Source organism: Ixodes scapularis, unplaced genomic scaffold (assembly GCF_016920785.2).
Source record: "Ixodes scapularis isolate PalLabHiFi unplaced genomic scaffold, ASM1692078v2 PGA_scaffold0__279_contigs__length_252992795, whole genome shotgun sequence".
NCBI classification, from domain to species: Eukaryota; Metazoa; Arthropoda; class Arachnida; order Ixodida; family Ixodidae; genus Ixodes; species Ixodes scapularis.
In genome coordinates, this window is record NW_024609835.1 from 209,748,361 (window position 1) to 209,774,407 (window position 26,047).

The window sequence follows — 26,047 nt, forward strand, 5'->3', positions numbered from 1 at the left end:
TTTTATGGCTACCGACGACAACCGCGGAGGCTTTGAGGAGAGCCAACACAGCGCGCCAGTGCCAGCCCACAACTACGCGATGGACACGCCGTAAGCCAAGAACGCACGCGGAGGGAAGCCTCTCCCAGGCAAGAAAGACGGGCAAAAGCCAGCCGGAGTGCGGCATATAGAGGTCTGCACGGGCCGATATTTAGGAGACCGGCCCGCTGTCTCTTGGGCCCGCCCGCGGCCCGCTCTCGCCGGACCCGACGCTCTTTCATCATCCGACCCCGCTCGCTGGGCGTGGGCGGCAGCGTAGTCACGCGGCGAAACATTTGACGTATCAGTGGTCCAGCGAGCACGCAGCTTCCACCGCTCCGTCAGCGTCGTGCTCAACTTTGGCGGACGAGCGACAAAATGAACAGGAAAAGACAATGTGGTTCTCACGGAGCGTGCACTCGTCGTGCATGTTACACTCGGGCGCAAAACGGTGCCCCAAGGGACCCCAGCTTTGCCGCGAGTGGTGCACCACCGTGTAGGCAGCATACTCATAAATGAGAATGTGAGAGCCGTCTTTTAGACAGCCTGTCCGTAAATAACGTATCTTGGTCCCCCCCCCCCCCCCCTCCTCCCTTTGGCGTCTAAGAGAAGGCGGCGACGACTGCGATGTCCAACGAGAGATGAATGGAAGCCGCACAACATCACGGACCAAAGACTCCTCGACCATTGACTGCCTGGCGACATCCATTGCCGCCTACCGACATCACAGGCGCAGCTAATTGGCTGCTCAAGAAGTTTCGACCGGCTATATATATATATATATATATATATATATATATATATTGAGAACGAAGAGGGGAGAAGGTGATTATTGAATTTATTGCATGAACTTTAATGCATTAACTTTAATGCAATAAATTCAATAATCACCTTCTCCCCTCTTCGTTCTCAATATTACTACGGCTGCACTTGTCAATCTTCACTCAATCCCATTATATATACGGTGCAGCCTGTCCCTATGGGGAGGAGTGGTTCCCTAGATATCCTGGAAGACGGGCCCTTTCTGACATTTGCAAGCTGAGATGACGTGCCACGTCACTGCCGCATGTCGGAAATAGCGCGGGCCTTAAATCAGCAACGGTCGTCGTCTACCCAGTTAAGCGAATTCGAAACTAAACAGTACACAGAGAGCTGGTCAGAAATTGAGTCCGCCGAAACCAGTGGCCAGGATGGTCTAATCGGTTAAGGCGTCGCCCCGGTCAGGCGAAGGTTGCGGGTTCAATCCCCGCTCCTGGCCCAATTTTTCGCCAGCTCTTTTTCCCTTTCCCCAACTTTAATGCAATAAATTCAATAATCCCCTTCTCCCCTCTTCGTTCTCAATATTACTACGGCTGCACTTGTCAATCTTCACTCAATCCCATTATATATACGGTGCAGCCTGTCCCTATGGGGAGGAGTGGTTCCCTAGATATCCTGGAAGACGGGCCCTTTCTGACATTTGCAAGCTGAGATGACGTGCCACGTCACTGCCGCATGTCGGAAATAGCGCGGGCCTTAAATCAGCAACGGTTGTCTACCCAGTTAAGCGAATTCGAAACTAAACAGTACACAGAGAGCTGGTCAGAAATTGAGTCCGCCGAAACCAGTGGCCAGGATGGTCTAATCGGTTAAGGCGTCGCCCCGGTCAGGCGAAGGTTGCGGGTTCAATCCCCGCTCCTGGCCCAATTTTTCGCCAGCTCTTTTTCCCTTTCCCTTTCCCTAACTTTAATGCAATAAATTCAATAATCACCTTCTCCCCTCTTCGTTCTCAATATTACTACGGCTGCACTTGTCCATCTTCACTCAATCCCATTATATATACGGTGCAGCCTGTCCCTATGGGGAGGAGTGGTTCCCTAGATATCCTGGAAGACGGGCCCTTTCTGACATTTGCAAGCTGAGATGACGTGCCACGTCACTGCCGCATGTCGGAAATAGCGCGGGCCTTAAATCAGCAACGGTTGTCTACCCAGTTAAGCGAATTCGAAACTAAACAGTACACAGAGAGCTGGTCAGAAATTGAGTCCGCCGAAACCAGTGGCCAGGATGGTCTAATCGGTTAAGGCGTCGCCCCGGTCAGGCGAAGGTTACGGGTTCAATCCCCGCTCCTGGCCCAATTTTTCGCCAGCTCTTTTTCCCTTTCCCTTTCCCTAACTTTAATGCAATAAATTCAATAATCACCTTCTCCCCTCTTCGTCCTCAATATTACTACGGCTGCACTTGTCAATCTTCACTCAATCCCATTATATATACGGTGCAGCCTGTCCCTATGGGGAGGAGTGGTTCCCTAGATATCCTGGAAGACGGGCCCTTTCTGACATTTGCAAGCTGAGATGACGTGCCACGTCACTGCCGCATGTCGGAAATAGCGCGGGCCTTAAATCAGCAACGGTTGTCGTCTACCCAGTTAAGCGAATTCGAAACTAAACAGTACACAGAGGGCTGGTCAGAAATTGAGTCCGCCGAAACCAGTGGCCAGGATGGTCTAATCGGTTAAGGCGTCGCCCCGGTCAGGCGAAGGTTGCGGGTTCAATCCCCGCTCCTGACCCAATTTTTCGCCAGCTCTCTTTCCCTTTCCCTAACTTTAATGCAATAAATTCAATAATCACCTTCTCCCCTCTTCGTTCTCAATATTACTACGGCTGCACTGGTCAATCTTCACTCAATCCCATTACATATATATATATATTCGCCGGTTCAGTTTCGGTTTGAATTTTGCAGCCGTGGACAAGGATGACGCTGCTCGTCCCGTAGGGGCCAGTACGAACTTCTTAGTCAAAATTTGCCGTCACGGCTTAGAGGTCGAGTGTCGACGCTCCAACAACATCGTGCCTAAAAAACCGAAAAGAAAAAATTAAAGCTGGTCAAAATTTTAAATAATTAGCGAAGTAACTGACCCCCTTCGCCTCCTTCAGCGTCGTCCCCACAATATAACCCCTAAAAAAAGCAAATTAAAAAAATCTAGACCATAATTTAAAAAAAGAAAAAGAAAACCCTGCTGTATTTGCGATTCTAGCAAAACGAACGGCACCTGGCGGGAAAACACTGAACTGCCGGAGCAGGTCTTTTCGAAATTTCTTTGGCTTCTGCGATGACATGTTGGCGGTTTGCGCGATGGAACAGTGTAACTGTAGTATCAGCTTGTTCCCAGGTTGCTCTGCACGCAACCTACGCATCCGCATGAACCAGACATTCTGCGTTCATAAACGTTCATCATCACCGCGGAAGCGGCCCTCTCATCCCTTTCTCCAACGAAGTCAAGCCCCTGAAAGCTCGCTCACGCTAACAAAACGCGGCAGGACCGAAACGTGGAGGACGAACATCGGGGCCAACAATAGACCCTTTACAAAAGTCAGAGTACCCTTAGCGAAAACTAATACGTTTGAAATATACCACATTCTAATTTGAGTGTATTTGAAATAGAGTTCATAATTTTAAGTACACGAAAAATAGACCGAAAATATAAACTTTTTTTTTTACTTGTACTAAAATATACTTCTAAAAATCATTTTAAAATACCTTTACTTAAACTACATTTGAAGTTCCCTTCATGCGTTTTGAAATATGTAAATACTAAATTAATAGGCACAAAATACCTTTCACGTATATTTCTCGAAATATTTATTTAATTCATGCAAAATATACTCCAACCCTAAAAAAATGAAGCAATCAAAAATACGTGCAGAATACTCTGAAAATACCTGAAAATCGTAAATACTGTTGTGTTATACTCGAAGTACCTTTTGACTTCAATACTTTGGTAGTTTGACTTAAACTACCGAAATATTGGAAAGCTCCCCTTCTAGAGGTTCACTTCAAGTAGATATGGAGTACACTGAAGCTCCTAAATACAACATTTGATTAGTTTGTCAACTGAATTACGGAGCATCGCACTGATAAATCAGCACAGTTTATGTTATTGTTTCCTTTTTTCTATCAAGGAAACATCTGATCAGTTCCTTGCACACCAATCACAAACGGGGTTCGGGGACTACAACTACAATATTTGCTGATGCTGGAAAGCTTCAGCAGGTGCTGTGACCAGATACGTTTGGAGTGGTTTTGTTAGCACAATGTTAGTTCACTGAACGTGTATACTCACCATTGTACGTGATGTGAATAGTGACTTTAATATAGTGATATTAACTACCATATTAAATAGTCAACTACTAAAATGGAAATGCAAAACAACTACTATAAGATATTTATTTTTCGCGGGCTCAATATTTCGCGATTTAGGTCAAAGTTGGAGTTTTGGAATAATTCGCAAATTCTAATTTTCGCGACGCGCTGGGATCGCAATATAGATTTTAATATTTTTGCATTTTGCCGGAATTGTTCACGGGACCTATTTTTTGGAATTGTAGGCGATTCGCGAACTTTGCGAGAATTAGGTCCTCACGAAAATAAAGTAGTTTACAGTATTTTAATGTGAAGATACTGCCTTGATTCGCTTCGTCCTGAGTGGTGCTACGCAGAGAAGCAATAACATGTATTTTATGAGCCGTTTGTGTTGATATTGTTTTAAGGACTGCGCCGAATTGTTATTAGTTGTACCAATGCCTTTTACTAAGAGATATCGTCCACGAACATCAAAACACTGTTTCCCCTTTGACAGACTCCCGAGGAGAAGATCGAATACTTGGAACCTTAATAAGCGCAGAGGTGGTCACCGAAAAAATGATTACCTTCAATATGTAGGCTATATAAGGCTCTACAGTAGTCAACGGGACTGTGAATGGGCTGTTCAGTGCGTCATGGTGTTTGTGTTTGTGTTCGTTTCTAATGTACCTTTGTGAGATGTATCTAGTAGTGCCTTCAAATACCACAGAAACACTATTTGCTGACAAAATCGAAAATAAAAAAAAAATTGTGTAACCGGTTTTTAATGCACAAATGGCATCTTGAGTGTGAAGGGATAATGTTTTTGGTATATCTAAAATATTTTTTGATTCATATTTATAATGTATTTTGAATACATTACGCGCGTATTTCGAATGCGGCCAAAATAATACAGAATAAATACAAAATGAATATTCGTACTAAATATATTTCAACTACGTTTGAAGTACGGCCTCTTTTTGCTAAGGGTAACCTCGTGGCAGTATCAGAAGCTCCAACATTGACGCTCTAACGGCGGTGATAGGAGATCACGCTCGGCTAAATCAAGCACCCTCGATTTCGTGAATCGAAGGTGACGTAAATCGCCATGAGTGCGTCTGGCTGTGCACACGGTGGGAGGTGGCACCGCACGACCTGTTTTAGGGCGCCATATCTGCCCCATAGTGGCGTCCCCTATAGCTCGCTGGAGTCGCGAGCGAATAGTTTCGACGAAGGATTAACACCTCATAGATAGCCGACGAAGTGGCGAATTTTTGACGTCACCCACGAGAGGCCAGCGGGCATGGGACACGAGCGTTGCGCCAACATTCGGCCGGCACTCGTGACCAATCAGAGGGAACACGAGTCCAAACAGAACGCCGACGCAGCACTAGACCTTTCTTTGCCACCCGTTGGCCTCTTCTAGGTGAATTCTGTACCACGGCCTTGCTACCAGCGGCTGCTGGGAGTAGGAGGAGGAGAAGGAGAGAGCGAGCCAAAATGGGAAGCGCTAAGTGCGCTTTTACAGCACAGCGCCTAGTACGAATTCGTTGCAGGTACAAAAAATAGAGAAAATAGCGGCGCTAGCTCTCGCGACGTCGAGGAATGGCATTCTGGCTTGCGCGTGACCACACAGTTGTACGCGTTCTTCAGAAGCTTGAACGAAAGCTCGGCAATTTCTCAGTTCTTCTCATTTTCGAAACAAGTAATACCACGGGCTTAAAGGAGTCGCGTTATAGCTAAAGAGGGAAATATATATATATAGACATTTACTTGCTTCGAACATGTGCTGCCCACTGTAAAACCAAAGCAGATGGATAGACATAGAAAAGCACTCTCAAATCTAATATATATATATCAGTGTGTCGAACCGAAAAAAATACGGGTTCGGTTACGGTTCAGGTAAATTTATTTTGTTCCGGTTCAGTTCCGGTTCCATTAATCCGATCCGCGAACCGGTTCGGGACGCTGAACCGGTTCGCGAACCGGTTCGGAAATTATAAGTGACAAATTGCAACATCAAAATAAATTACAAATAAAACATCTGAAATCAGCACATACGAAACGGGATACATCGTAGTGTAAGGCTCAGGGATTTCTACCAGGAATGGTTTCTTTATGTGCACTCAAAGGTTACCTCACCGACGTTTACGCATTCGGACTTCATCTAATTGGGTCCGACGCAGTAGCTGTAAAATCCGCGACCTCCTTACAAACCCACTTACAAGTAGAACTCGTTAACTATCCCGCCACCTCGGCGTGTAAGCAATTGAAGGAACAGTGGGGAGAAAATACAGCTTTCTTTATTCGAACTAGCCTTTTTTCATTAAACAAGATACGGAATATGAAAAACACTTCACCGAACGCAACGCCAGAAGGACGTAATAGGATAAATATTAAACTAGAAGAGTTCGCTGTCTCACAAATATGTTAGCTTCTAAGTGCCTATACGAAACCGGATGCATTATTATCAAACTCCACAGCCTTTTCTTTTCTCATTCCGATGGAAGCAAGCTTCAAGAACTCGCGCGTTCTAGAAACGTGTTATGAAATGAGCACACAGCAGCATTTAGGATTTACGAGATTGTAGGAAAATGACTCCCGTGACGCGATATTTTTTTTTTTTTTTTTTTTTGCACAGCCTTCTAATTTTGTTTTTTCCATGCAAGCCGCGACCAGCGCAATACTGGTTCCTATGTCAAGATTCATGGATGCAGCGTTTGTCAAGATTCATGGATGCCGCGTTTATATTCCTAAGACTGAGTGGAGAAGAAAAATATGTAAGCGAGGTGTGTGTCAGTTGACGGCACTTAAAAAACAAATGGCATTGATAGTACATTCATTGTCAACAGCGCGTGGCCGAACCGTTTTGACATGAGCCGGTAACCGTTATTTTTTTTTTCGGTTCATCGCGATAACAATATAACGGTTCGGGTTCAGGTTCAGTTCCGGAAAAAATACCGGTTCGGTTCCGGTTCGACACCCTGATATATATATATATATATATATATATATATATATATATATATATATATATATATATATATATATATATATATATATATATTATCTAGGAAGGCAGACACATTCGCCCTATTTACACCAATCGTCGACAGACAGTTCTATTCGTCAACATGTTTATTACATAAAGTTTCCAAAAGTGTATGTGGTAAAGCGATAGCGCATAAAGTGTTGTTTTTGTGTGTTCTAGTTGCAGTATCACAGTTTACACACGTCACAAATTTGTGAATGTGAATAAAGCAATTACCATTAAGCAAGCGAACAGATATATTCAATAGAGCGAACATCATCCTAGTACTTGTAGTCTCATTGCAATTACGTTGGTATATCTTATATTTTATATTAACATTGTGAAATGATCCCTAACCCAAACAACTTATGTCTTCCGTATCGGAAAGACTAGCCATCTAGTCGTCTCACATAAACTGAAAATAGGCAAGTCGCGATTTAAATATCTTCTACTGAAAAAGCGATTCGCAAATGGAGGTAAAATATTTGCACTTATAACTTAACGATAAATGAATGTCATTTCTCTTCGTGCAACGGTTGCTGCTCGTAAAGGTGACGCCACTCGGTGCGATACTGCACGGCTGATGCCTTCAAACTGATGAAGCAGTGGTGATCTGCCATCTTCAATCGATGCACCCCGAAATTAAAGAACAAAAAGGAAGTCGATCTGTAAACTCAGCCTTGCATCTGCGAAAAGTTCTCGGGGTTCGTTTCTTTAACGCATCGCTGAACTAATGGTTTACACGAGAACCTCGTCAAGACCGCTCGTTCACGTCTATACTATATGAAAATAAACAAACAAAAACAATACCTTTAACATCTTTAGGAGTTTCGGACGTGAAACGCTTCATCCGGATTACATATAAAAGGCTAGACAAACGGATACGAATCTGAGTGCAGAACAAAGTAAGCTATCCACGGCGACTTGCGTGACAACTGCCGTCTAGTTTTTTTCTTTTTTTTTTTCGATACCAGATAGTGAGGATGCCTTACCATCTTTCCTCGCATGTTGGTACCGTCTCGTACACTCAGGGTTTTACAGACCTCGGAAACAAACACAAAAAGGCACTTTCTCGTGTTGTACTCATACAAATAGCGCCGAACGGAAGATATTTAGCCTACGTTCGGTACCGACATCAGTAGAGATTCCGTTAAAGTGCTGTTGCGTAATAGAATGTATCACGGACGGAGAACGCATGACTATACTCCATCTCAGACATGTCTGTAGTAAAGACAAAACCACTGACGCGTGAGCCTAGCTCATCGCAATGTTTTTGTATTGTAAAAAAGCGAGTGCCAATACCTCTGTCTGCACTGCCGATGTTTCTGAAATGGAGTATAGGGTGCATTCACTGGAGGCCACAGCTGTTTGCGCGGCTGCTGAGCGCGTGTTGAGGCGAGCTTCGCAGTTCTTTTTGCAATGTGCATTCAGCACTATCAAGACTGCCGGTCTTGGTAGCCTATTAATGTAACCTCATTCTGAGCACGCGCTCTAAACATCGCCTTCAAATATGGCGTCCAGTGACTAGCCACCGCCATGTCTCTGCTCGTGAGGACCAGCTCGTGCAGTTTCAAGCTTGCCAAAGCTATGTTCACCATGCTCGCAACTGTCTATAGATAAAAGCTAGAAACACCCCGGCGACGTTCATTTCGTCTGGTACAGGTACAGTTACGCGTGATGTTCACTGTAAGATCACAACGTTTAGGTAACCGTAACGCGAACACACTATCTCCGCGGATCGTATGTTGGGAACTGTAGCTGTACCAGACAAAATCGATTTCGATCGTCGTGGAGTTTCCGGGCACCTAGTCGTCAATATGCTCTTACGCTTAAAAAGTACAAGAAAACACGGATCGCACAACGAGAGATTTCTAGATAAGCAAGGGACTGCCAAAAAGGGAGTGTGTTATACGAGTGCATCGGAGGGGAGACGGGGGAGGTTGCGAACTTTCAATTGACTGGCCGAGCAAATACGAGGCCGAGCTGTTACTCCGCAGTCGAGCGACGGGGTCACGCCAGACAAGCGCCATCATTCAGGCAAAGACAGCAGACAACTTGGAAAACAAAGAAGCAGACGGTCAAAAATAACCGGAGCAAAAGTCACCGCCGTGTCCGTTCTCGAATACCAATATATACACCGCGCTTTTCGGACATGACGGAACCCGATCGATGAGGTCGATATAAGCGCACTCGAAAAAGACTATCCGGAAACCAACATGCGCAGGTACAAAGAGCGAAAGAACAGAGGGACGGCGGGGCACGCGCGCCGACTGCAGGGGGGCTTCAATCAGCGCCTGAAAGGAGCTCCGTCTTGGACTGTTCGCAAGCAGCTACAGTTTGAACAGCAGACTGGAATCGATATTCTTTTGCCAGACGTCGCAAACAAACAAACGCGCCGGTACCTACTACATTTGAGAGGCTTATTTGAATCGGAAAACGTGAGTTCTAACTGTCAACAAAAGATCGTCGGTGTCAGACCCACTGAAAAGTAGCCACGAACCACCTCCGAGTCAATCAATCAATGAACCTTTGTCCAGTTTGAAAGGACAAACGAGGGTTGCGAGAAAAAAGCAGTTTACATTGCTTGACGAGCTTCACCGCCCTATACGAGCCAGCAGTGAAACACAAACATAGAGTACTCTGCAACATGATTCCACATTTACACAATACGCGCTACCGAAATTTCACTTTTACGTAAATAAAGAGATTGGTAAACATACAGCCGAAACGATAGTGAGCTTAAAAAAAAAATTGTTACCGAGAGGAGCAAGCGACACATGGTTCAAAAGATGACACAAGGGAGAATTCGAAAATTTAGGCAAGATATAACTCAGCGTAGCAAAGCCATGATCCGTTTGGCTGCTGGACAATAAAAAAAAAATTTTTTTTTTTCTAGTTACGTACGGGGTAAGATAAAGCACATACGTTAAAAAACTTGAAGAAAAAAAATCATTGTTCGCAGTTGCTTTGTTTGTAAAAACAGGCCAATCTACATTCCAAGCTACATTGCTGCGCAGTAGCCAAGTCTGACGCTGCACCGGAACCGCTTGATAGCGCCTCTCATTTCGTGCGCATAAGCTCACGCTACGTATAGACCTTTTCCACAAGGGCGCCACCATCTTGAATTGTCGTCACTTCCAGTATGGGCGACGAAAAAAAAGTAAAACGTTTCAACCTGTAACTAGTAAAAAAAATAGAGGCGAGCCAAAACGAGAATGTGTGACGGTTAGGCTTATATCCTAAATGTCTTCTATTGGCGTGGCAACGGCAAAGTTACGTTTTCGCCCATACTGGAAGTGACGTCAATTCAAGATGGCGGCGCCCTTGTGGAAAAGGTCTATAGACCGTTCCATTAGGGTCATAGCAGAGAGGGTAAAAGAGAAAAAAATGCGCTCCCCCTCTCACCCCGGATGACGTCCGCCCCGCCGAGTGGGCTGTAGGTAGCGTCCGGCTGGCGTGCAAACTCTGTTTAATATCGCGTCATTTTGGAACTTTCAAGCGCAGATGTGCAGATTTTGATATGCCAGTTGTCGTGTAATATTATGCTAGATAAAAAGACTCACGGGGTCCAATTGCGCTGTTACCTGCGTGCAAATAAAAAAAAATGATTGGGAAAACTGTCTGATTGGCCGGTCTCTTTGGCGAAAAGTAAATCCGGTGGCTGTACCTTTTTTACTATACACAAGTTCGTACTGGTGTAGGCCTTTAGCGACCGTGAGTGGAAGTCTGAAATTATAAATAAAACGTGCTCTCCTGCCACAATACAAACAGTAGTTGAGGGTAGTACTGCCGGCTGACTCAACTGCTATTTAAGTAACGGAAAAAAGATATGCTAGTTGATCATTTAGCAAAATAGAACAACAGAGAGCTATAGGCTGATTTTGGAGTAGCCACAACTATTCTAAGAACGCGAACCACTTCACAACGGCAGCCACGAGCGAGAGTTCGATGTTCGTTAGAGCCCGCCGATACAGCCCAAAGATGGAGAACGGCAACCTCCCGGTTTGTCGTCTGCTAGCGGAGTCGCGCGCGTGCCCTCTCTCTCGTTTTACCCCGCCGAACCCGCTGAACTTCCCGGATGTGTGGAGAGGGCGCTGCGGTCGCACAAAATGGTGCCGCCCAGAGAGCGCTAAATGGAATGGTCTATATCCTGGCATAGCCGAGCTAAGCCACCGCTATTTTTTTTTTTTTTTCAGAAATATCTTTTCAACAGATCTAGTTTGCAGCAAACAACTGTTGGAAGTACGCGCGTCCGGAAGCGTTGTCCGGGTGCTTGGGATCGTAGCGGGACTCGCCTAAAGGGCGGTTCAAACAGACTCGGAATACGGAACCCGGGAGCCGGAACCCGTACTGACGTAATCACTTCCGGCTCCCGTTTACGGGAGCTGACGTCACGGTTTGGTTTGAACGGCGCGCGACACGGGTCTCCGCATACGGTAGCTGACGTCACGGCGGCTCCCCAGGCAACCAATCAGCGGCTGTCGTCAAGCCGGGTCGTCGCCCGGGCAGCCCGGGCGCGCGACACGCTCCGTCTAGAGCGGCACCGGCGGCACCGCGGCACTCGCTTTGTTTCGTGATGGCGTCGTCTCGGCAGGATCCCGGCTACGAAGCTCGAATTGCCTCACTTATGAACCCTTGTGTAGTGAGGTGCGTCACAAATGCAAGAACTATCACCTGGCGTCGGCTGACTACTTTCGCGCTTGCGTGTGAGCAGTACCTACGGAGCGTGAAGAAAAAGAAGAAGCGAAAGGCCGTCCGCGAGCTTTTGAAGCCTCGAAAAATGCTCGGCGAGTATGCCACCATTGTGAGACTACAGTCCTACAGTGTTGTGAGACAGATGTTCGAAGACCCCGACGGCCGGGAATTCTTTGAGTGCTTCCGAAGGTCACGAGCAAGGCAGGGTGTGCTGCTTTTTATTTTGGATTATTTTCACGTTATATATCAAGTGGCGTTCCACATGGGCTCGCGCGTCGCTCGCAGGAATACTCACCTGGAGCGTGCGCTCCCGCAGTGAAAGCACGTTTATATCATTTTTAACGCGGCAGGATCACGAGAGCAGCTTTCGTAACAGTCACATGCTTGTCAAATTTTACTGCGTCTGTGCTATAAAAAAATAGCAATGGCATGCACATGTGCAGCTCGTACGACACGCTCTTTCGGTCCACTAAATCTGGTCACGGTGTTGTGCTCCTTTGAGTGCATGTATGAGGGAAGCCCGTTGTGCTTCCTTGTCCTTTGTGCTAGCTAGGATGTGTGCTTACAAGCTTTCTGCACGAAAGCTCGCGCTGCAGAACCCAGGGATCTTGGGTTGAATCCCCACCCCTGCCCGTTTCGATCTGGATGAGCATCGTACCAGCAGACCTTCGTGTTTCACTACTGCGTGACGGGTGTTAAAGACCCTAGGCTAGCGGTCGTACAGTACTGCCTAAAAACTGGTCTACAGCGCGTACCAGTGTCGTTGACCTTTTTAACATTTTAAGTGTCAGATGTAGCTCGCACGCACAATGGTTGCAGCCAGGCACGTAGCCAGGATTTTGTTTCGGGGGGAGGAGATTTTGTCGGTCGCAGAGTGCCCGAGGCTGTTAAAACATTGTGTATATAAAAAAAAAAAAGAACAAATGAGTTGCTTCATTACAATTGTAGTGACCAAGCATGCCCTCAAAGCTGGAAGCTTAGCACATTTGTTTATTAATAACATCCCACTGCCCTTCCGGTCTCTTTGCAGCCAGCAAGCCAACCACTGCCTGCCTCTACAAACGGCCTTTCTAAACGCTACTGATATTTGCATTGAAGATGCCGTTTCATCGGGTTGCAACCACCTCCCGTGTCTCCGAAACCGTGTCAATAAATTATTAAAAGCAGTATCGAGTTCTTTCACTTGTCGCGGTCCTTGTGGTCGCTACCAAACCTGTCGTAGAGCCAGGGGTACCGCTGAACTAGCTAACTAGTCCATAGGCTTTCTCGGGTACGTCAAACGCAGCGGCACTCTACTTTGCAGCCTGAGCTGCTTTCCTCACGTCGGAGACGGGCGGGAAGTTCATCGCCGGAGCTTCTCTTGCAAGCAAGCACGGAGCGACTGAGGCATTCGCACGCGGAACAACGTGAACGCCGGTGGCAAGGAGGGCGGAAAAGGGACGCGCGCCGCGCTGATTGGCCGCGGAGAAAATACGGAAACCTACGTCACGACCCGGGCAGGAGAAAGTTGAAAAAATTTCAACTCTTCAATCCGGGTGCCGGAAGCCGTATTTACGTCACCGCCCGTACGAAGGGAGCGCTGACGTCACTACGGGTTCCGGCGCCCGGGTGTGCAGTCCGGGTCTGTTTGAACCGGGCGTAGCCTAAGCCGAGCGTCCCACGCTTCGGAGGCGCTGTGCGGGTGGGGGATTGGGTTCGTAGTGGGACTGTCACCTAGCGTCTCACGTACTCTATGCTGCTTGATCTAGCTCGATTTTTCCCCTTAAGCGCTTTGGTGCTGAATGAAGATGTTGGCTCCCGTAAAAGCGGCCCCGCCGCTCAGTGAATCGTGAAACCGTGGTGATTGCAACCATGGTTTAATACCGGGAAGATACCTCGCAGGTAAGAATTTGCAAGCCACTCGGCTGGAGGTAATCGGGCGTCAGTTCTTCTATGTTCCCGTCATTTCGCTTCGAAAAGAGAGTAGCTCAAGATTCGCAGTGCACCTGGCCTCCGAAGGCGATTATGTTTACGTCAATGCCATAAAAAAAAAAAAAAAAAAAATGATTAGCAAGAATAGTTAAGTTAGAAGGACACCATGTTTTTTGTTTATTTTTTTTTAGTCCTCTCGGCCGCTTATTACTGCACATCGATAGACACGGACAGACGTATGTATTGGACTGTGGCTCGTCCATGATGGAACGCTAGAACGCCGCTTGCATGGTAGCGTCTTCTGAGCGTTGCCGAAGTTCTTATGCGAAAAAGGACGCCGACGCGCAGCTTCCGTGTCCGCGTCTCACGGACACTGCAGACGAGGATAGAGAGAGAGAGTGGTGGAATAGCAGACAAGAGGGAGTTTTCGTAGATCGTTTCCGCAGTCCCGCAACGCTCTCCGCAGCCCACTACGATACCCCAGAGCCTTTATAAAAGGCTCTGCGATACCCGGAACTCTACAGTCAAGGCCATTGGCGCGCAGGTGCAGTAGCGGCTTCTTCGTTGCGGAGGGCTTAATGGGATACTGAACCGAAATTTCGAGCTCACCAAACAAGGCCGGGCGGATAGACGGGAAACTGCAAAACCAAGAAATATTATTCATACGGCGATATATCATATATCTAACGGATCGCCGTATTTTTTGGAAAAGGAGTGCGCGATTGAACCCGGCCGACGAGGCCGACGAGACAAAGCACGTCACGATTCCCTTTCTCTCTCCTCCTCGCTTCGTCCCGTCAAGCTGGTGAACCGAAGCGAGGAGGAGAGAAGCGAGGCCGCTTCTCCTCATTCTCAAATTCTCCCGGAGGAAAAGTACATCAAAGAATTCGCTTGATCGCGCCCTTCTTTTCCAAAAGTACGGCCATCCGTTTGAGATATCGATGTACGAGGGATGTTTTGGAGTTCGTACTGTCCTGTCCAACACTTCTGCAGTCTTACTTTGCGAAATCCAAATTTCGGTTCAGTATCCATTTCACACAGCGGAAAGACGCGCGTCGTGGGGTAAATTGTTTGCTTATTTTTGTACTAAAAAAAAAAAAAGAAGAAAAAAAAAAAACGCGCGCCGAGGAGGACGACGCAGGGAGACGACACCTCGGAACCGAATTTTTCCCTCGACGCGCGCGCTTGAGCCAATCAGCGAGCGTCCGGACGTGACGTGTTGCCCTTTTCCGATCAGGACATGTTTCCGCTGTTTTTATTTTCGACCCACAATAAAGGCAGAAAGGTCGGGGGATTCGCGCACTCGCCAAACGTGGCTGGAAGCATTTTAGCGTGGAAAGAAGCATGCCGATTTGAACATCTGATAGTGAGCAGTGTTTTATGTGCATGTACGACGCCGTGAAACTAGTCCTCATCCTTTGCGCGAAAGCTGCCACTAAAGTTCACTGTGTGTTCCGACGGTTCCGATCTCCGACTGTGCGGGAGCGATCACTCCCAATGTGTTGTGTATTCTTTGTGTGCACCCACCACCACAGTATACAACAGTTCTCCATCGAAAACACTGTCGCACAGGCTGCGTGCAGTGTTAAAGGTACGGACGCGAAGGCTCTGGGACGCGCCGGCGTAGCACCGTGCTTTGTTTGCACAAAAACGCGGCAAAAGAGCACCTTCTGAAGCTGCCCACTCGAGTCCCTGCATTTCGCCAATGCTGTATTTAACCGGAGTGTAGACTTATATGTAATCATCGCCGTTGTTCATTCAGTGAAGACGGCTGTCTCCCACCGGATATGCAATCGCGAAGGCAATGCAACAACGATCGTGCGAAGCAGACGAATAAAAAAATTCCTTGTTCTCTCGACGCACGCGAGATTCCCCGAGAAGACGCCGCCGTCGGGTGACCCTGTGTGACTGCTTCATATTTTACGACGCCGGCGTCGACGTCGACTGCAACGCGCGTTTTTTCCTCAGTGTGAATGCGCCTTTAGCGGAGGGGGCCATTGGCTGCCGCGCGTCTGCTCGCCCGACTAGCAACCGGTGTCCAGAGTACACGCACCAGATGTTGCAGAAGGGAGAGACTCTTAGCGTGTTCGGCCGAGCAGCCAAGTCAATCCAGTAGTAATGGGTGCGGGGCACTGATCTGTGGGCGGGACTTAGAGCGTGCCGTGACCTGAAACTAAATTGCGTCTAACAGAGTAAATATTGCTCCAAACAAATTTTGTAAATAGAAAATCTGCAAAAAAAAAAAAAAAAATCACTTAAAATTTTTTTTTTTCACTTTAGTGTTTCTTTAGGGTGCACCATGGATCATTATGGAAACCGCTGCGATTGTCGCCGCCCCGCCAGGTGCGAAACACGAGCCCGACCAAACGCCCGACAAACGGCGCGTTGGGCGTTTCGTCGTGCATCTGTCTAGCGCCTAACTCATAAAGGACGTCGTGTAATGCTTTCTTTCGTGTGTTCTTGTTTTTATTTTGCTCCCAGTTTTTTCAGTTTGAGAAAACAGCCATTTGAGTATACTGTACGAAGTGTTTTGTATTCGCGGCGTTGAGACATGTGCTGGGTGTTAACATTATATTAAGTGTTGCATTTGTTTCTGTGTCATTGAATTATTATAACAATTGTCCATTAATAACTTTGAGTAAACTTTTTCATTTCTCCTTGGATTTTTCTTATGGTGAACACAATGTTTTTTGGGGGATTGTTTTAAGGTCTGTATACGGTCCCACGGACAATCATTTATTGCATTTTTGTGAGGCAGAGTTCAGTACCCGGTTCGAAATAAGAAATAAAACATTTTTTTGCTCAGATTGTGCATTGAGTGAACGGCAGTCGCCACGCATTCCAACGTACACACCAAGCCCCAGAAAAAAAGAAAAGAAAAAGAAAAGAAATACCGTCTTTTCCGCGGTGGTTAATGTTGATCTCGACGCTGCCGCGTTCCGAGCATACCCCACTACCCGAGCCTTTGAAGCATGCTTTTAAGTGCGTGCCCCGCGGCCACGGTATCACCCGGGGCGCGATTAAAAGCATGCTTCAAAGGCGAAGTAGTGCGGTACTCAGAACGGGGCAGCGGTTTGCTAAAGGTCTCTAATAAAATCACTCACGCCGGATTTAGGAGCCGAATTGTGTATTGAATTGTCAGGTCTCAATGTGAGATAGCTAGATGGACATACTTGTCCTTGCTTGGATCGGTTCTTCGTTTTACTCCAAGTCAGGAGGGGACACTCTAAATGCTTAAGCCTAACTAGAACCACTCTCTACGCCGAATCCAATGAGAAAGGTTCCGTTATTTCCTCGTTGGCGCGTTCTTCCGGGGGCCCTTATCGGCTATCAGGAGCAATAACATTGGCTGCGAAACAATAATAAGAAGCTCGGGATAGTCCTCGCCCAGCGATTCTTCAGACGAAACCATGCCCGGCCGGAATGTCCTACTTCCCGTCCTACGTTGTACTTTCCCTGGCGTATAAGGCTTACACATAAATGTTCTTCGCTGCGTCGATACGCCGATATCGGCGATCGCTTGTTCGTGCTAACCGCGTGGACTTCTTCAGTAAATACACGAAGGAAATCATTCCCACGTCTGCACTTGATAGTTGCTCGCTGACCGAGTCATAAATACGCCATGGAACGTTTATCGCGTAATGAACGAATAATGTACTATCGGGGAAAAATGAAATGCGAACAGAGGAGCGCGTGGCTCGCGGTACAGGCTGCGCCGCCTGGAATTGAGCCTAGGGGCGAGGGTGCGTGGCCTACTTCGATGTGTTCACGCCCCTCGATTGGCGCTCCCCCAGCTTCGGCAGTGCGCTTCTCACTGCGCTGAAAGCTGTCACCACTATCTTTGCGTGCTCGGCGAGTGCGGCGAGCTTCTTTGCACCGCACACGCTGAGCCAGCAAAGATAGCGGTGATAGCTTTCAGCGCACTAAGAGGCGAACTGCTGAAGCTTGAGGAGCGCAGAGGGAGGGGCGTGAACACGTCGGAGTAGGCCACGCACCCTCGCTCCTAGGCTCACTTCCAGGCGGCGCAGCCTGTACCGCGAGCCACGCGCTCCTCTGTTCGCATTTCATTTTTCCCCGATAGTACGTCAATCGGCGTCATTATGTTAATAGGCGTATACACATATTAACCCTACGACATCTACCATTACATTGATGGAGTAATGGGATTAAATATGTCACAACAGAAGTTACGGTCGCTCCACGTAATGATGTGGTAGCGATATGAACGATGCGACGACACACGACCCGAATAAACAGAACGGAGAAATACGCTACATATGTATTGTACGCCGGAAACGACTTCATCGAGATGTTGCGTTTAGTTCTAGCCGCGCGTGAAATGCAATCCTTCACCTTCGCTAAGACAACAGCGAGCACATGACAGTACAAGTGCACCGAGCGTACGACAGTATACAATGCTGCGAGGCGCTGACAATTTAACTTAGGAATTCGTTTAACTATTCAACTCAACTGTGTCTTCCACAGTCGCATTTCGTTCCCTTTTTCTGGTGGGGAAACACGCGTAAGTGCCATTAGTCACGGACGTCCCCGAAGTGAGTGAACCGCGTCCCCGCATGATAAAGAAAAAAAAAAAGGAGCACTCGCTTTCACCAGACTCGCGTCATTTGTTAGCGGCAACGAAGCGCCTGACAGAACCCCTTCCGCCAAAAACTTTTGGCCAGCATAGACAAATAAAAGAACACTTAGAACCGCGACAAAACATAGACCAACACCGAAACGCAGCTAAAAGTAAAAGAAATAATAAAAAAAAACATATACACACACAGAGCAAATGACACCGAATGACAACGAAGAAAACGACATCGAAATAGTAAACTGAAAAGAGGAAGAAGATGCAAAAACGACTGGCCGGGGGGGTCACGTCGTATATTTTTCGTTTCAGCGTACCGTGGAACGCGGTGAATGGTACACGGGCTTCCGGCCCGTGGAAGGGACATGAATCCTATCACCTGACTTGCTCACAGTGTTGCTATACGCGCGACCGCGAGGTATCACGTGATGCCATCACGACGCCGGATCCGCCCACGGCGTTCGTACCGCCCACAATGGTCCACGAGGCTCGGCTCTGCGGCGCCGCGGATGTGCCGAGACGGCAGACCCACACGCCCGCCTGTACGACACTCGCGCAGTTATCGAATGGCGCGGCGGCTGCCCTGGACACCACGAAAGAAATTTACGCGGCCAGCTCGTCTCGGTGCAAGGTGTGGGGAAAAGTTTCTCGTCCATCCATCACCGGCGCGACTGGGGACCGCTTAACGCCTCCGGGGACGCATCCGTTATGATCTCTCGTTCACGTACCGGAACGTCGCTCGAAACAACGGTCATGAAAAGAAAAAAAAAAAAAAAAAGACGCATTAAAATAGCCGCATGTAAAAAAACAAAACAACGAAGAGAGCAGCGTGTCGCAATGGCGGCAGCAACGCGTCGTGATAGCGGTGCCCGTCAATGAGGCGACAAAGAATATGCGCGACTCGACAAAAGATCGGCGAAGAGGCCATAGTGGAAGGCACGCACAACCGCCCCTTATGCGTCTGCCCCGTCTGTTGATTTTATTCTCCCGGGGGAACATCCAACTGCCGCATCAGCTTGAAGCGCCTAACATTCAGGCGGTCCTTTTTAGGTGTCGGAGGTTCAGGCGTAACACGATTCCGATTGCCACTGCGCAGTGTTTGGTCCGTCAAAGTGCGCACACGACACAAACGTCACGGCTCTCAGGTGCCCCAGGACAGCAGGGGAAGCAGTTTGTAAGTATGCAGTTATACACGAAGCGACAGCGCATACCACAAATGCTTGCAGCGTGACACACGTCAAAGACCCTCGATTGCCCGTCACTCTACCGGCCCAACTGTCGCTGAACGACAGAGACATCCCCCTAAACTCTTCGACGCTACGTCGCTTCACAAGTGTCCGTTTTGCAAAACTGGGACGGTCGGGCGGTACATAAAAAATGTGACCCGGCACGCTGGGAAATGGAAGGGCAAGCTTGTTCGTGGGTGTGCCCGTGAACGCCCTAACATTTACGTTGTTACCAAAACAAGGTAACGGGTTAGACTATAGCTGCTCCAAAAGCATACTGATAGTGTTTTCGAGCCTCAACTTGTTCTGTTTTGAAGACGATTCCAAACCAATCGCTTTTTAGGAAAATCAATTTACTGCCACTGACAGGACAAGAATAGCAAGGAGGTCCTCCTCTTGTGTCACCTCCAGCGCCAGCTTCCTACCATCACTCGAGCCTCTAGCGAGCCCCCACTGTGCGCGCCCATAGCCTCCTCTATACTCACAAAGCCTGGCACTTCGACGAAAGAGCCATAGAGTGCCCGGACGCAGATTTGGAGCGCGAGGATATGGTAGCACAGAGCATCAAAGAGCCATTTCTCGGGGAACCTGGACGCCAGCGCACGGCTTTTGCAGCGGCGAGGATCCGAAATACACTTGTTCCGCTCGAGAGAAGTGTGTTTCGGCGTCTCGCCGCAGCGGGACGCCAGTCACGTGGCTCTATCCTCTCACCCGTTGTCTGCCGCTCCACCTTTTCCATTTCCGCTTCTCGTTGCGATCTGCCAGGTTTTTTTAGTATAGACGAGGCTATCGCACGCCAAATCAAAAGGGGACACGAGCGCGTGCTGCGCGCCGCGGGCTTCCCAAAAACACGCGCTTCTTGTCCCACCATACCACTACACGGCGTGGAAGTTCGTGCGCTCCTTGCGCGCTCATCGTCTGTTTCTAGTAGCCCGCAAAATGCGCAGACGTGGTTTCGGTTTCCCCCGACCAGAGGCAATGACGGCGCTCTCAAGGCTGCCGATCTTTATCGCGCATTTTCCGCGTGTTCTCCGCGTTGTCCCTCGGATTGGCGTGCTCCTTCTTGCGTTCCGACGCGCCAAGGACGGATTCTGTAGCTCTTGCTCGCCGTAAAGTGACGCGGTCTCTCTGAAACCAGCGACTCGAGAGCCTCGTTCCAAGTTTGGAACACTTTCTCACCGCGTAGTGACGCGCTTGGAAATCTTGCTCGCCATATATTGTGATGCATTTTGGAAAGCTTGCTCAATAGTGACGGGCTTTAGAACACGTTCTAGCGGTATAGTAAAGCGGTTTCCATAAAAAAAAAAATCTTATTCCAAGCTTTTACTACCGATTGACGCATTTCAAAAGACTGTCCTCTATTGGCAGCTCTGGATGGAACCTCTGCACAATGGCGGACTAAGACCGCAACGTCTCGGAACACTTATATGCGTTTACTTGGATCAGAAGGCAAGAAGACACCCACAGAGAAAGGTTGAGGAGCGCAGTGACGTTGCATATTCGTCGATGTCTGATCGGCTCGTCAGCTCCTAGCTTTGGCCGCGCTGCGACGTTCGCTATCTTATGGAATGACTTGCACATTCCCCGGAATCACTTCGTCATTGTGCACCTCGTAATAATTGGCACGTGATTTTCGAAAGGGCTCTATTTTGGGACACTTCCTCGGTGTATATAGTGACGCGGTCTAACTGAAACCACTTATTCGAAATTTTTGCTCTAACTTCGTAACATTTGCTAGCCGTATAGTGATGCGGTTGCTCAAAAAACACTAATTCCAAACCTTCGCACCAATTTCAAAACACTTCCTCGACGTATGTGACGCATTTTGGAACACTTGAACGGCTAATAGCGACGCATTTGGGAACACCAGTCCGCCATATAGTGAGGGATTTTGGAGCACTGTCTCGCCCTATAGTGATGCGGTTTTCCTGAAACTACCGATTCAAAACCCTCGCTCCAATTGCCATCACGATCGAGGCTCCGAAAGCCGCAGCGCCCGAACGAGAACGCGGTGAAACCGGACGACGCCAGAACGCGACTCTAAACGCGGAACATCGCCGAAAGGCGGCGGGAGGGGCGTCTAATTTCGTGCAGCTAAGCTCCGAGCACTCCGCTCGACGTCATCGAAATTATCCCGTCGCTAAGGCGACCTGCTGGCGGACGACGCGTAACCAGCTCAGCTCATCTCCATTGTGCTCCCGAATAGGCCCCTCCACAACGCGTGCTGACGAAGGAAGTGCGGCACCTCCATTGTGCGCTATAGTGAAATATAAAACGCCAATATTACTGTTACACAAGCGCATTTTCGTCCTCATTATTCTCGTTGATTACAGAAATGTTGCAAACATTGTGCATCCCCTCTGCTATTATTTTTTAATAGCATCGCTGGAATTCCTTTTTAATCCTCACTATTTTCTATAATTTCTAAAACTATCGGCGATTTACAGCGCGTGATTTAGACCGTACTTTGAGGGCTTAGTCATCTGACCGCCAGGAGCTGCGAATATTTGATTCACTCGAGGAGGCTGGAGAGCGAAACTAGCGCCTCAGCTTTCTCTTCTAGCCACTCACTGCCAGCGCGACAGGCGTAAGTGTTTCCTTGGTAACGAAGTTACCAAAACACCACCGAAGAAGCGCCCTAACGGTTGTGGTAAACGAAGGAGGGTGGTTAATTACGACGCGTTCACGCTGACGGCAGTGAGAACGTGCAGGCACAACTTCTTCCGTCGAGATGCCAACGCTTATGGGGATAGCCGCTGCCCTCGGAGAAGAGGATATGCAGGCGCAGTGCTCCGAGTCTACTCTCTATCGTCTGCCGCCGAGGTATTTGGGCTTGAAGAGATTGCCGAGGAACCGCCACTCTTTCTAATCGAGAAGGGACATTCTCGAGTCGAGACAACAATGCGGAGACCACGGAACCAGAGAGCGATCTCGAAGCAGAGATCCAAGAACCGGAAAATCGATGACCATGGATGAGACTCGGGTAATTTACGGCCGTGCAACTGACAAGGCATGGACCGACAGCCCCGCAAATTCGGCTACATATTTTCGGCACCAATTTGAAGTCCAGGTTGCGTGGCCAATGCAGAGGTCGGCATTTTAGGTCGCCCTCACTCACCCTCACCCTCACAGCCACACTCACCTAAGCCCCTCACTCACCCTCACCCTCACAGCTACACTCACCTTCAGCCCCTCACTCACCCTCACCCTCACACTCACATTCAGCCCTTCACTCACCCTCACTGAACCTCACGGCCCTCACGCACTCACCGCCCTCACGGCCCTCACGCCCCTCACCGCCCTCACGGCCCTCACGCCACTCACCACCCTCACGCCACTCACCGCCCTCACGCCACTCACGGCCCTCACAGCCCTCACGGCGCTCACGGCCCTCACGCACTCATAGCCCTCACGCCACTCACCGCCCTCACGGCCCTCACGCCACTCACCTCCCTCATGCCACTCACCGCCCTCACGCCACCATAGGTCGGCATTTTAAGCTGTCCTCACTCAAACTCACGATCACTATTTTTTCCTCAATCAGAACTCACGCCCACTCACGATCACGATTTATTCAAAATAGGATCATCACCCGGACTCACCCTCACGGCTCAACGCAAAACCAAAACTCACTCGCCGTCATCATCACGGTCGTCACGCTCACAGATCATCACGGTCATCACGCTCACAGGTCATCAGGAATCATCAGACTCACAGGTCATCACACTCACAGTTCCTCACGGTCCTCACACTCACAGGTCATCACACTCACAGATCCTCACAGTCCTCATACTCACAGGTCATCACGGTCCTCACGGCACTCACACTCTCAGCTCCTCGCGGTCCTCACTGTTACAGGTCATCATGCTCATCACACTCACAGGTCCTCACACTCACAGCTCCTCACGGTCCTCACACTCGCAGGTCCTCGCGGTCCTCACACTCACACAGGTCCTCACGGTCCTCACACAGGTCTTCAAGCTCATCACACTCACACGTCCTCACACTCACAGGTCATCACGCTTGCCGGTTGCTTTCTTTGTGCTTTTCTTTTGTTTCTCTCAAGCCTTTGGTTTGTCTTCGCGTGAGTCGTGTGGCGGGGAAACTTCTGAGCCACTAATCCAATTTGAAAGAAATGTACTATGTTAATGTTTATGCTTCGCACATTTCTACCAAATTTCGCAAACCTGGATGAATTACGAAAGAAACTAAATGCAAGCTGACTAAAGTGGGTGCGTTTAACTTTCGCCTGCTGACAGGGGCGGCGGGAAAACAGAAACGCGCCTTCCGACAGGTTACACAGACAATGTCGCAGTGATTAGAACATCGCCTCGCTGTGCATACCTCGCTCATTTGTACACAGATAAACAATTACTACATATATCACCTCCGTTTCTTTTTTTGTGTCACCCCCAGGTACTTCTACGGAAGTTTATGCAGAATGTATATATATAGTAAACATATGGGCATCGACCCAGTTTTTTTTTTGTGTGTGTGTGTGGGGGGGGGGGGGTGGAGAACGGTTATATTAGGTAGTGAAAAAATTGTAAGGGTGCAGGCGAGCTGGTGGAAGTTAACCATAGTTTTGTTTAACCCGAGACTGGGGTATTTCGGAAAAGGGACGAGAAGAAAAGAGGCCACAAGGAGGCGACGTCTCAAAATTGAGACGTCGCCTCCCTGTGGCCTCTTTTCTTCTCGTCCCTTTTCCGAAATACCCCAGTCTCGGGTTAAAGGGGCGGTGCAACGATTTTACGATTAAAAGAATTTGCATCTTGTCATTTTTACGTTGTTTATCGTGTCCCGGAGGATAGAGAAAACATTTCCTTCATTAAAAATGTCGCGATTCCGCTGCATAATCGCAAAGCAAAAATCGAGCTTTTCCCCCCACCTGCAGCCCCAAGTGGCAGCCGAAGGAACTACGGCGGAAAGATTACGTGACCTCGCTCGGCTCTAAGCTGCAGCATAGCGCCCGCTAATGAACGCAGAGAGAGAGAGGGGAAGCGTCCTCCGAGATAGCACACGGGAAGCTACACGGCATTCCGAATGACGTCACTGGGAGTGCGACCAGGTGTGACCCTGAAGACTGGGAGTGAGTTGAGGGGTGCCCGAAATACCAATCTTTGTCTTTTTTTTACGCAAAAACTAGGACACGCAGGCGAAATCGGTTTTCTGTTCTTTACTTCAGAAGTGTCAGGGGGCAACTTCCAGAAATCTTTGACCGAAGTTCGAAAATCGTTGCACCGCCCCTTTCAACAAAACTATATTAGGTAGGGTGGTTGCACGTGACGACGGTTTGAAATCTCACCATAATCCCTGCTGACAGTGGTGTCTGTCAGTCGTATGCTATTCTATGAACAGAGGCCGCGGTGGCCGAGTTTTCTTCTCACTTGAGTTGCTTCTGATTTTGTTGATCAACCGTGCTTGCCGGAGTAGGCTGCGATTTAAGGAGAATCGTCGGCTGGCATTGTTTTTCAGTCATCTCGGCCTTTATAAAATACTGTCAGCATTCATTATCTTGATACATGCAGCCGTCCTTGAATTGATTTCGTTTGGATTGGTTTCACTTTGGCATGACTTTGCTTGGTTCGGTTTGGAGTGGTTTGGGGGTTTGCGGCCGTCCCCATGTGGTTCTTTGTCGCGCTCTCGATCATGTAGGGCGCGCCACTTTTCATGTGGCAAGCCGCGTCATTCTTGACGCGCAGTTTTATAATGGGCAATCAGTTCGTCGAACAAGGTTTCATAGACAGATTGTTTCATCGACACTGCGATGTTTCATCGGCAGATCGTTTCTTCGACATTTGTTTCATCGATGTGTCATCCGAAGATCGTTTCTTCGACATTCGATGCTCGACAGAGCTTATTACTCAGCCACAATATTACTACATTTCGTCGACACTTTTTTTGTTCGTTTTGTTTTACTCGTACGTCTAACGACATTTTCTTTCTCTCTCTTTCATCGACGCGGCGTTGGCTCCTTGACGTCATGCGTTCTTCGCGTGTTCACAGCGCACTACGGTGTCCGCTTCGGACAGGGCGCAGGTGGCGCAAGCGCAAATGCTCCTCACTCTTTGCACGCATGCAGTGCAGTGTGCTGTGCGTGGTGTTGGCTGTGCGCTTACGTCGCTTACGTTGCTGGAGTGGTGCGTGCGGCGCGGCGTCGGCCTTTTGCACACGTATGGCCGTTTGGCCGCGTGCTCGGCCTGCCTAGCGGATATTTGTTTACGAAAGGAGCGTGCCCTATTAGCGCCGAGATGTTTCGGTGGCGCCCTCTTTTGGTTTCCCTCCGTGACGTCACACTGGGATTTGCCTCGCCGGGACGTCACCAGTTGTTATTCTGGCTACTTACCATGGGGTGCGACGACGAGTTCGATGGTGTGTTTAAAAAGCACAGTAGAAGCTAGGAGCCATCGCAATCCGAAACTAACACCGTCAAAGTTGACAATCTGACAATGCTCATATGCCCATGGTTTGGCC

The 26,047-nt window shown here is 48.5% G+C and overlaps 1 protein-coding gene across 1 annotated transcript in view; it reads right to left on the bottom strand.

Moving 5' to 3' along the window:
• Window positions 1-26,047, bottom strand: part of LOC8038579 (protein timeless homolog) — a 622,009-nt gene that overhangs the window by 17,891 nt on the left and 578,071 nt on the right. The window lies entirely within an intron of this gene.